Source organism: Macaca fascicularis, chromosome 5 (assembly GCF_037993035.2).
Source record: "Macaca fascicularis isolate 582-1 chromosome 5, T2T-MFA8v1.1".
In the NCBI taxonomy this organism is placed as follows: domain Eukaryota; kingdom Metazoa; phylum Chordata; class Mammalia; order Primates; family Cercopithecidae; genus Macaca; species Macaca fascicularis.
The window spans coordinates 69,985,624-69,996,906 of record NC_088379.1 but is presented as its reverse complement, the minus strand read 5'-3'; positions in this window follow the sequence as shown (position 1 = coordinate 69,996,906).

Here is an 11,283-nt window from a genome sequence, read left to right as displayed (position 1 = left end):
GAGTTCTAGTTTGATTGCACTGTGGTCTGAGAGTCAGTTTGTTATAATTTCTGTTCTTTTACATTTGCTGAGGAGTGCTTTACTTCCAACTATGTGATCAATTTTGGAATAAGTGTGATGTGGTGCTGAGAAGAATGTATATTCTATTGATTTGGGGTGGAGAGTTCTGTAGATGTCTATTAGGTCCACTTGGTGCAGAGCTGAGTTCAATTCCTGGATATCCTTGTTAACTTTCTGTCTCGTTGATCTGTCTAATGTTGACAGTGGGGCGTTAAAGTCTCCCATTATTATTGTATGGGAGTCTAAGTCTCTTTGTAAGTGTCTAAGGACTTGCTTTATGAATTTGGGTGCTCCTGTATTGGGTGCATATATATTTAGGATAGTTAGCTCTTCCTGTTGAATTGATCCCTTTACCATTATGTAATGGCCTTCTTTATCTCTTTTGATCTTTGATGGTTTAAAGTCTGTTTTATCAGAGACTAGTATTGCAACCCTGCTTTTTTTATGTTCTCCATTTGCTTGGTAGACCTTCTTCCATCCCTTTATTTTGAGCCTATGTATGTCTCTGCATGTGAGATGGGTCTCCTGAATACAGCAGAATGATGGGTCTTGACTCTTTATCCAGTTTTCCAGTATGTCTTTTAATTGGAGCATTTAGTCCATTTACATTTAAGGTTAATATTGTTATGTGTGAACTTGATCCTGCCATTATGATATTAACTGGTTATTTTGCTCGTTGGTTGATGCAGTTTCTTCCTAGCCTTGATGGTCTTTACCTTTTGGCATGTTTTTGCAATGGCTGGTACCGGTTGTTCCTTTCCATGTTTAGTGCTTCCCTCAGGGCCTCTTGTAAGGCAGGCCTGGTGGTGGCAAAATCTCTAAGCATTTGCTTGTCTGTAAAGGATTTTATTTCTCCTTCACTTATGAAACTTAGTTTGGCTGGATATGAAATTCTGGGTTTAAAATTCTTTTCTTTAAGAATGTTGAATATTGGCCCCCACTCTCTTCTGGCTTGTAGAGTTTCTGCTGAGAGATCTGCTGTTAGTCTGATGGGCTTCCCTTTGTGGGTAACCCGACCTTTCTCTCTGGCTGTCCTTAAGATTTTTTCCTTCATTTCAACTTTGGTGAATCTGGCAATTATGTGTCTTGGAGTTGCTCTTCTCGAGGATCTTTGTGGCGTTCTCTGTATTTCCTGAATTTGAATGTTGGCCTGCCCTACTAGGTTGGGGAAGTTCTCCTGGATGATATCCTGAAGAGTGTTTTCCAACTTGGTTCCATTTTCCCCCTCACTTTCAGGTACCCCAATCAGACGTCTTTTTACATAATCCCATACTTCTTGCAGGCTTTGTTCATTTCTTTTTCTTCTTTTTTCTTTAGGTTTCCCTTCTCCCTTCATTTCATTCATTTGATGCTCAATCGCTGATACTCTTTCTTCCAGTTGATCGATTCGGTTACTGAAGCTTGTGCATTTGTCACGTATTTCTCGTGTCATGGTTTTCATCCCTGCCCGTTCGTTTATGGCCTTCTCTGCATTAATTATTCTGGTTATCAATTCTTCCACTCTTTTTTCAAGCTTTTTAGTTTCTTTGAGCTGGGTACGGAATTCCTCCTTTAGCTCTGAGAAGTTTGATGGACTGAAGCCTTCTTCTCTCATCTCGTCAAAGTCATTCTCCATCCAGCTTTGATCCGTTGCTGGCGATGAGCTGCGCTCCTTTGCCGGGGGAGATGCACTCTTATTTTTTGAATTTCCAGCTTTTCTGCCCTGCTTTTTCCCCATCTTTGTGGTTTTATCTGCCTCTGGTCTTTGATGATGGTGACGTACTGATGGGGTTTTGGTGTGGGTGTCCTTCCTGTTTGATAGTTTTCCTTCTAACAGTCAGGACCCTCAGCTGTAGGTCTGTTGGAGGTTGCTTGAGGTCCACTCCAGACCCTGTTTGCCTGGGTGTCAGCAGCAGAGGCTGCAGAAGATAGAATACTGCTGATCAGCGAGTGTACCTGTCTGATTCTTGCTTTGGAAGCTTCCTCTCAGGGGTGTACTCCACCGTGTGAGGTGTGGGGTGTCAGTCTGCCCCTAGTGGAGGATGTCTCCCAGTCAGGCTACTCAGGGGTCAGGGACCCACTTGAGCAGGCAGTCTGTCCATTCTCAGATCTCAACCTCCGTGTTGGGAGATCCACTGCTCTCTTCAAAGCTGTCAGACAGAGTCACTTGCATCTGCAGAGGTTTCTGCTGCTTTTTGTTGTTGTTGTTGTTGTTTAGCTGCACCCTGTCTCCAGAGGTGGAGTCTACAGAGACTGGCAGGTCTCCTTGAACTGCTGTGAGCTCCACCCAGTTCGATCTTCCCAAGGCTTTGTTTACCTACTTAAGCCTCAGCAATGGCGGGCGCCCCTCCCCCAGCCTGACTGCTGCCTTGTGGTTAGATTGCAGACTACTGTGCTAGCAATGAGGAAGGCTCCGTGGGTGTGGGACCCTCCCGGCCAGGTGTGGGATATAATCTCCTGGTGTGCCCGTTTGCTTAAAGCGCAGTATTGGGGTGGGAGTTACCTGATTTTCCAGGTGTTGTGTGTCTCAGTTCCCCTGGCTAGGAAAAGGGATTCCCTTCCCCCTTGCACTTCCCAGGTGAGGCGATGCCTCGCCCTGCTTCAGCTCTCGCTGGTCGGGCTGCAGTAGCTGACCAGCACCAATTGTCCAGCACTCCCCAGTGAGATGAACCCAGTACCTCAGTTGATAATGCAGAAATCACCTGTCTTCTGTGTCGCTTGTGCTGGGAGCTGGAGACTGGAGCTGTTCCTATTCTCATCATTGTTTTATAGTTTCAGTATATGTCTTTCACTTCCTTGGTTGAATTTACTCCTAACTACTTTATTTTTATATGCTATTGTAAATGATTTATTTTCAAATTGTTTATTGTTAATGTACCTCTCCTGATTTTAATATATTGATTTTGTATCCTGCAACTTCACAGAATTCATTTGTCAGTTCTAGTAATTTATTTTTGATGGAATTGCTTAGGGTTTTCTATGTGTAAGATCACATCATTAAACAATTTTACTTCTTCCTTTCCTTTTTTCGATACTTTCTGTATTCTTTTTCTTGCCTCATTTCTTCGTTTCTAACTTCCAGTACTACATTTAATGGAAGTGACAAGATTGGGCACAATTGTCTTGTTATTTATCTTAGAGGAAAAGCTTTCAACTTTTTACTATTGAGTATGAAGTCAACTTTGAGCTTGTTACAGATGATCTTTATTGTGTCAAAGTGAAATTTCTATAGCTAATTTGCTTGAAAGTTGTATCATGACAGAATGATTAATTTTTATCAAATGCTTCTTTCTGCATCTACTGAGATGATCAAAAATAATTTGTTAACTATTACAGAGGTATCAGGTTAACAAGTGGAAAATTTGGAATAAGAATATTTAATAATAACCTTTAGCATGCTAAATTTCATAATCATACCTCAGTCTTTAACCAAAATAGTAATCAAGCCACAATCAATGGCTTTGTGTTAGCATACATGATGATTCCTTCTTTGATAAATAATGTTCGTTTGGATCTTAGGACTTTAATATATTTTTCTTCCTTTTTCAATAACTATATTATCCTCCTTAATCTCTTTAGCTAAATGTTCTTTTTTTCCCAGGTGTGTTAGAATCTGCCTGACCCAGGACTTGGTAATTGGACTAATCTGTTTATAATTACTACCGAGGAGGTCTCGTTCAGTTTCACAAGTTGAAATACACCTTTAGTTCTTGCCTCCCAAGGTCATATCTCCTGCTCAGATATCACCCAGTCTCCATTATTATGTATTCAATTGCTTAAACAGCAACTCCTCCTGATATTTTAATAAGCAAATAATATAATATAGCCATATATTAACTTCTCATATTTCCTCCCAAACTTTCTCTGGCTGTTGTCTTTTGATTTGCAGTAAATTGAAAGTCCATTTTTTTTTTTTTTTTGTAACAAACAAAAAGCAAGCAAATCAAAAAAAAAAAAAGCAGCAAGAACAATAGAAACAGAAAAGTTGCATTTGTCTTCAACCTACCTAATTTTGACTTTTCTATATCCAACCCAATCTTGTTAAATTTATCTTAAAATATCTTCAACCTATGAGCACTCATAACCATCATCACCATCTGTCACAGAGATTGTTGGAATTGCTTTCAAAAATCTATATGTGACTTCTCATCTTTTCCCCAATAAAGTTCTCAATTTCAACAAAGAGATGTTTTAATATAAAGCTTTACTTAAGCATGATGAATAAATCCCAAAATTCTAATGTAGAGCATAGTGGCTATAGTTAATAACAGTGAATTATACACTCGAAATTTACTAAGAGTAGACCTTAAATGTTCTTACCACACACACAGAAAAAGGTAACCGTGTGAGGTGGTAGACATGTCGATTAGTTTGACTGTAGTAACCGGTTCAAAATGCATACATGTATAAAATAATGTTGTGCACATTAAATATATATATATTTTTATTCGTCTTTTTTTGGTTAAATATACCTCAATAAAGCTGGGGGAAAATAAATAAATAAATAAATAAACGGCCGGGCGCGGTGGCTCAAGCCTGTAATCCCAGCACTTTGGGAGGCCGAGGCGGGCGGATCACGAGGTCAGGAGATCGAGACCATCCTGGCTAACACAATGAAACCCCGTCTCCACTAAAAATACAAAAAAATTAGCCGGGCGTGGTGGAGGCGCCTGTAGTCCCAGCTACTCGGGAGGCTGAGGCAGGAGAATGGCGGGAACCCGGGAGGCGGAGCTTGCAGTGAGCCGAGATCGCGCCACTGCACTCCAGCCTGGGCGACAGAGCGAGACTCCGCCTCAAAAAAAAAAAAAAAAAAAAAAAAAAAAAAAAAAAAAAAAAAAAAATAAATAAATAAATAAATAAACAAACAAAAGTTAGGTCCAGATACTCTCTGTTCAAAACCTGTATTAATTTTTAATTTTACTCTAAATAAAATTAAAAGTTCTTATAATCACTGACAAAGCCCTGCACAATCTGGCCCCTATTTTCATTTGACTCACCTCTGACTAGTTTCTTCTTGCTCGCACCTCTTAACTGAACTGGCTTCTTTCTCATTCTTGAACACTTGCCTGGGTCGATGCCCTTGAATTGGCTATTCATATTGACAGAATTATTCCTTCACATAGTGTTTCAAATAGTGAGACATTTTCTGAACAATGACTCTTAAAATAACAATGTACCCACTTCCCAAATCAGCAAATCATATTCTTCTTTATTACCTTCCTAATTGATAATATCAAGGTGCCAAGAAATAGTTAAGGATAAAATACAAGATACTGACAAAGAAAAGCAAAACAAACAAACAAAAAAAAACACAGCTTATGAAAGTAAATGGTAACAAGTAAACAAAAATTTGTTAAGACTTTAAGGAAGTTCCATTGCCACTGCAACCACTTGTCTGAATTAAAGTCATTCATGACTCTTTGAGACAGATAAGTTTGGGCTTGCTGGATTTTAATGTAGAAACTGTGATAAGCAATGTACATGTATCCCAAGTTGGAAAATCCCCAAATCCCTACTTCAGATGTTACCAAATGGAAAATGATAGCAACTCTGAAGGTAGAACTAGGAGTGATGCTGTACAATAAGCAAGAGGCAGTACCAGTGCCAAAGAATATTCCCCACTCCTAGGATAGGAGACCTCAAAATATATATTAAACCGAATTTTACCATTACTAGAAATCTGTTTGTTTTGTATCTTCTATTCTTTGTTCTTCTGAAATAGAGTTTTCTTTGCAGTTATTTTGCCCATGTTTATTAATACTGACTATTTCATTATGACAACTCATATTTTAAGTCCATAGATCTATATAACCAAGGTAACCACAGTTTGAAATAATGTATTGTGTATTATCACTGGTTAAAGACTAGTAGAAAAGCAAACAAATGTGATTCATGTACAGATCCTGAACCACAGATTAAAGGCTCAGTGTCCAAAATGGACAGGACTTTGAGTTGTCTCTCTGAAAATATCATATGTGTATTTTGTATCAGAAAAGAATAGTTAATTAAATATTTGATGATTAGAGTGGCAGATTACAATAGCCATTATAATTATTAAAAATGTGATTCTATTATTTTCCCAGAAAAAGATTTTACATTTTGATCGAATTTAAACTTATACATACTAGCATAAATCAACAAAATATGAACTAAATTAATATATATCACTCCTACATAGAAACTTTAATATTAAATAGCTAAGCAGAATTCTCAACACTGTCTTCCCCTTGATGTGGTGATTGAGGAAGCAAATACTAAATGATTTCCTAATGATTATGTAAGTGGCTAGAATGAACAGCGCCCCTCAGAAGAGCCAAGCTGAATGTCTACCTATGACCAGAAACAAACTGGTGTTGCATTAAGCCACTGGCATTTGGAATTTGGCTAGCAGTGTCAATATGGCCTGTCCTATTTTGACTGATACACTAATATATTATGATAGATACTCATTTATTTTGTTTATTTGCTGTCTAAGCCTAAGAATGTATATTTCATGAAACAGTCGATATTTGTCTATAGATTTGGGAGAAGTTACATTAAATTTCTTGTGTTTGAACACTAAAAATAAATAGATCTTTACTAAAGGGGTCCAATCAAACTTGGTAGTTGCTTGAATTAATGAATAAAACAAAGAAATAAATATGTAGTCTCATTCCTGGTAATGCAAAATATCTATGTTAGTCACATAAAGGTGAGGGTATAAAAATGTTTGAAAATGATAAAACTATATATTGAAAGAAAATATAAATATATGATTTTGACTTAAATTGTCCACTTTTATTTTAAGCTTGTGATTTAAACATAGTCTATCAAAGTTTGTTAGTTATTTTTCAAAATAAAATAAATTTGGATTTTTTTGGCAAACAATGATCTAGTAACATAAATACATTCACCTAATTCATTTCTTAAGGCTCATAACATCATTCATTTTCTGTGAGGCTCAGAGTGGCTTTTATTAATGGAGCAACATCTGTTCTTTCAGAAGTAAATGAGTTCCCTGAAGGACAATTAATAAAAAATATTGTCAATAAGCACAGCTGGTAAATTGTTAATAAAAACACAACAATTTAAGTGGAAAATAACTGGATTCAGTAAGTATGAAGAGAGCAAAATATATAAATAAATAATTTCATTATGAAGTCAACTAACTGGAGTTTTAAATTTTTAACGTACATGTTATTTACTTTTCACTAGTAGCACTTTGATTACCAGAAATATTCAGTATCATATATAATTGAACAATGTAAATTGTTGGATTCAATAAACTACATATAGATGGAGTATAAAACTGCGATATTTAAAATGATGTTTCAATGTGTGTGAAGTAGCACAGAGAATATTAACCAAACAAAAACCACTTACCAAACTTATCTCTCTGTTTACTTATTTGCTGTCTATCAATCCATATGGGCAATTATAAACATTGGAAGAGAAAATGAATGTTACTATATTATGTTTGAAAGGTTTTAACTGTTAAGCTAAAATATTAGAACTAATTTGTTAGTCTACTAAAGTAAAGAAAGTAAAACAATTATGAAAGTGCTGGAGGAAAATATTTGCAGCACTGTATGGGAAGAACTTGATAAAGTGAGAGAGTAGAATGAACCAAGGCCAGCTGTTTTACTAAATTTGAAATTTTATTTTAGCATCATTACAGTAACTTTACAGCAGTGTTTTTTTAACCTCAGCACTTTTAACATTTAGACCAGATAATTATTTATGTGCCAAAGAGCGTATCCCCTGTACCTTGTCAAATGTTCCCTGAAGGCATTGAGTGAGGGAGATCAGTGCAAAATCGTCCACAGTTTGAATCACTGTATTAAAGTGAAAAATTATTTGATATATGTACTAATACAATTTTGAGATTCTAATTTTCAAGGACATACACCTAAGGAGGAAAAGCTGCCTTTCAACCCAAGTTTTCACTCATAATATATCTTTAATGCTACTGCTTCTTGGAATCCTTCCAAAAGTTTCACACTAGAGAAAATTTATTCTCCTGTGCTCCCATGTTAAATTGTTTGGATTGGTGCAGCAATTCATTCTAAGTCTTACATTTAGTTACTTACATGACAACTTTTGAAAGGTAAGGCTTTTGTTATGTTCATCTGCTTCCCAGTAGTACTTATCACAGTGTCTGGATAAAATGAATAATAAATATACACATTCATTGCACTGAAAAAGCATAGAAATTTATAAAAATGGAAGATCATAGTTTCTATTTTATCCCATTGATAAGTTCACTGATGCTCAGATAAGCTGGGTAATTTTTCTGATTATGCATACCTGGTTGCTGAGACAACAATATACAGGGCAATGTCTCCACTTGCATTTCAAAACAGAAATTTCTTACTCCATTCCTTTGTCATTTTTCATCTTTCACATTCAAATGAGAATCTTGTGTTTGTTTCCTAAGCATATATGAAATGCATCTATCCATTTTTCCTAATTATCAAAGACAGTGCTCTGATGCAGTGTTACCCTCCTCTACCCAGATTACTGTAGGCACATCTTGGTGGGAGTTCTTGACTCCAGATTTTCTTTGCTCCTTGTTGCATCTAATTGGTCATTGACTTGCTTGAAATACTCTATGGGCTTTCATCGACTCTAGGATAAAGTAAAAACTCTTTTATGTAACTTATAATGAACCAATTTATTTGTCTGTCTGTACAGCTCACATTTGCCATTTCCCATCTGACATCCTACGTTTGATTATTTGTGTCTTCAGTGTCATGCGCGTCTGTGTGAAGAGACCACCAAACAGGCCTTGTGTGAGCAATAAAGCTTTTTAATCACCTGGGTGCAGGCGAGCTGAGGCCGAAAAGAGAGTCAGTGAAGGGAGATAAGGGTAGGGCCGTTTTATAGGATTTGGGTAGGTAAAGGAAAATTGCAGTCAAAGGAGAGTTTTTCTCTGGTGGGCAGGAGTGGGGGTCACAAGGTGCTCAGTGGGGGAACTTTTTGAGCCAAGGTGAGCCAGGAAAAGGACTTTCACAAGGTAATGTCATCACTTAAGGCAAGGACAGGCCATTTTCACTTCTTTTGTGGTGGAATGTCATCAGTTAACACGGGGCAGGGCATTTTCACTTCTTTAGTGATTCGCAGTTACTTCAGGCCATCTGGACGTATACATGCAAGTTACAGGGGATGCAGATGTGCAATTCACAGGGGATGCGATGGCTTGGCTTGGGCTCAGAGGCCTGACATTCCTGCCTTCTTACATTAATAAGGAAATAAAACAAAATAGTGTTGAAGTGTTGGGGCGGGGAAAATTTTGGGGGGCTGGTATGGAGAAAGAATGAGCGATGTTTCTCAGGGCTGCTTTGAGCGGGATTAAGGGTGTTGTGGGAACCTAGAGTGGGAGAGATTAAGCTGAAGGGAGACCTTGCGATAAGTGGTGATATTGTGGGGTTGTTAGAAGAAACGTTTGTCGTATAGAATGATTGGTGATGGCCTGGATACGGCTTTGGATGAATTGAGAAACTAAATGGAAGATACGAGGTACGAATAAAAGAAGGAGAAAAAAAACAGGTATTAAAGGACTAAGAATTGGGAAGACCTAGGACATTTAATTAGAGAATGCCTAAGGAGGCTCAGCATAGCCTTTCCAGCAAAGATTATTTACTTTACGAAGGAATTGTGAGTGGCGGTTTGGGATAGCACCAGGAGATATCAGTTGTGATGCCTTGGAGAAACAGTAAACCGGCAGTGTAAACATGAACAGGGCATTTGTGAGTAGTTGAGAACGGTGAATAGGAGTATGACTAGACAGAAGATAGTAGGGATGACAAGTTTTTTGGGATGCAGTCCAAGCTTGTCTGGTGTCTGGAATGAGACTGGGACCTAATAAAAAGGAGTGTCCACACAGGAGCTCAAATGGGCCGGAACCTGTAACATTCTGAGAACAGGCCTGAATTCTGAGAAGGGAAATTGGTAAAAGTATTGTCTAGTCCTTTTTAAGTTGGTGACTGAGCTTGGTGAGGTGCATTTTTAAAAGACCATTAGTCCGTTAAGGCTTTCCTGAAGATTGAGGACCGTAAAGATATAAAGGTTTCACTGAATACCAAGAGCCTGAGAAACTGTTTGGGTGATTTGTCTAATAAAGGCTGGTCCATTATCAGATTGTATAGAGGCGTGAAGGCCAAAGTGAGGAATTATGTCTGACAGAAGGGAAGAAATGACCGTGGTGGCCTTCTCAGACCCTGTGGGAAAGGCCTCTACCCATCCAGTGAAAGTGTCTACCCAGACTAAGAGATATTTTAGTTTCCTGACTGGAGGCATGTGAGTAAAGTCAATTTGTCCATCCTGGGCAGGGGCAAAACTTCCAGCTTGATGTGTCGGGAAGGGAGGGGGCCTGAACAATCCCTGAGGGGTAGTAGAATAGCAGATGGAACACTGAGAAGTGATCTCCTTGAGGATAGATTTCCATGATGGAAAGGAAATGAGAGGTTCTAAGAGGCGGGCTAGCGGCTTGTAACCTACATGGAAGAGATTATGAAATGACGACAGAATGGAATGGGCCTGTGAGGCTGGAAGGAGATATTTTCCTTGGTCTAAGAACCATTTGCCTTGTGTGGGAAGAGATTGATAGGTGGAAGTTTCAGTGGGGGAGTAGGTGGGAGTGACTGATGTGAAGGAGGAAAACTGCCGTGAGGGATAGAAGTTGGAACACTAACTTTTTTTTTAGCTAACTTATCAGCATAAGCATTATCCTGAGTGATGGGATCTGATGCCTTTTGATGGCTGCTTGCAGTGAATGACTCTAGCTTCCTTTGGAAGCAAAGCGGCTTTGAGAAGCATTTTTACTAAAGAGGCATTAATGATGGAGGCCTTTTGCATAGTGTGGAAATCTTTTTCAGTCCATATAACAGCATGGTGGTGCAGAATATGGAAGTCATATTTAGAGTCAGTATAAACATTGATGTGTAGTCCTTTTGAAAGAGTGAGGGTCTGTGTTAAGGCAACTAGTTTGACTTGCTGAGAGGTAGTGGAAGATGGCAGAGCAGTAGCCTCAATGATAGATTTGGAAGATACTACTGCATAGCCTGCCTTTGCTGGTGAGTGGCAATTAGGCCTGGTGGAACTGCCACTAATAAACTAAATGTGATCAGGGTGAGGAGCAGGGAAGAAGGAAATATGGGGAAATGGGATGCATGATCAGTCGCCAAGGAGGGAGTAGAGGTATCCTATAGTTGTGGGTTAAGGTGGGGGGATACGAGGGGAAGCTGTGAAGGAGGCTTTGAACTG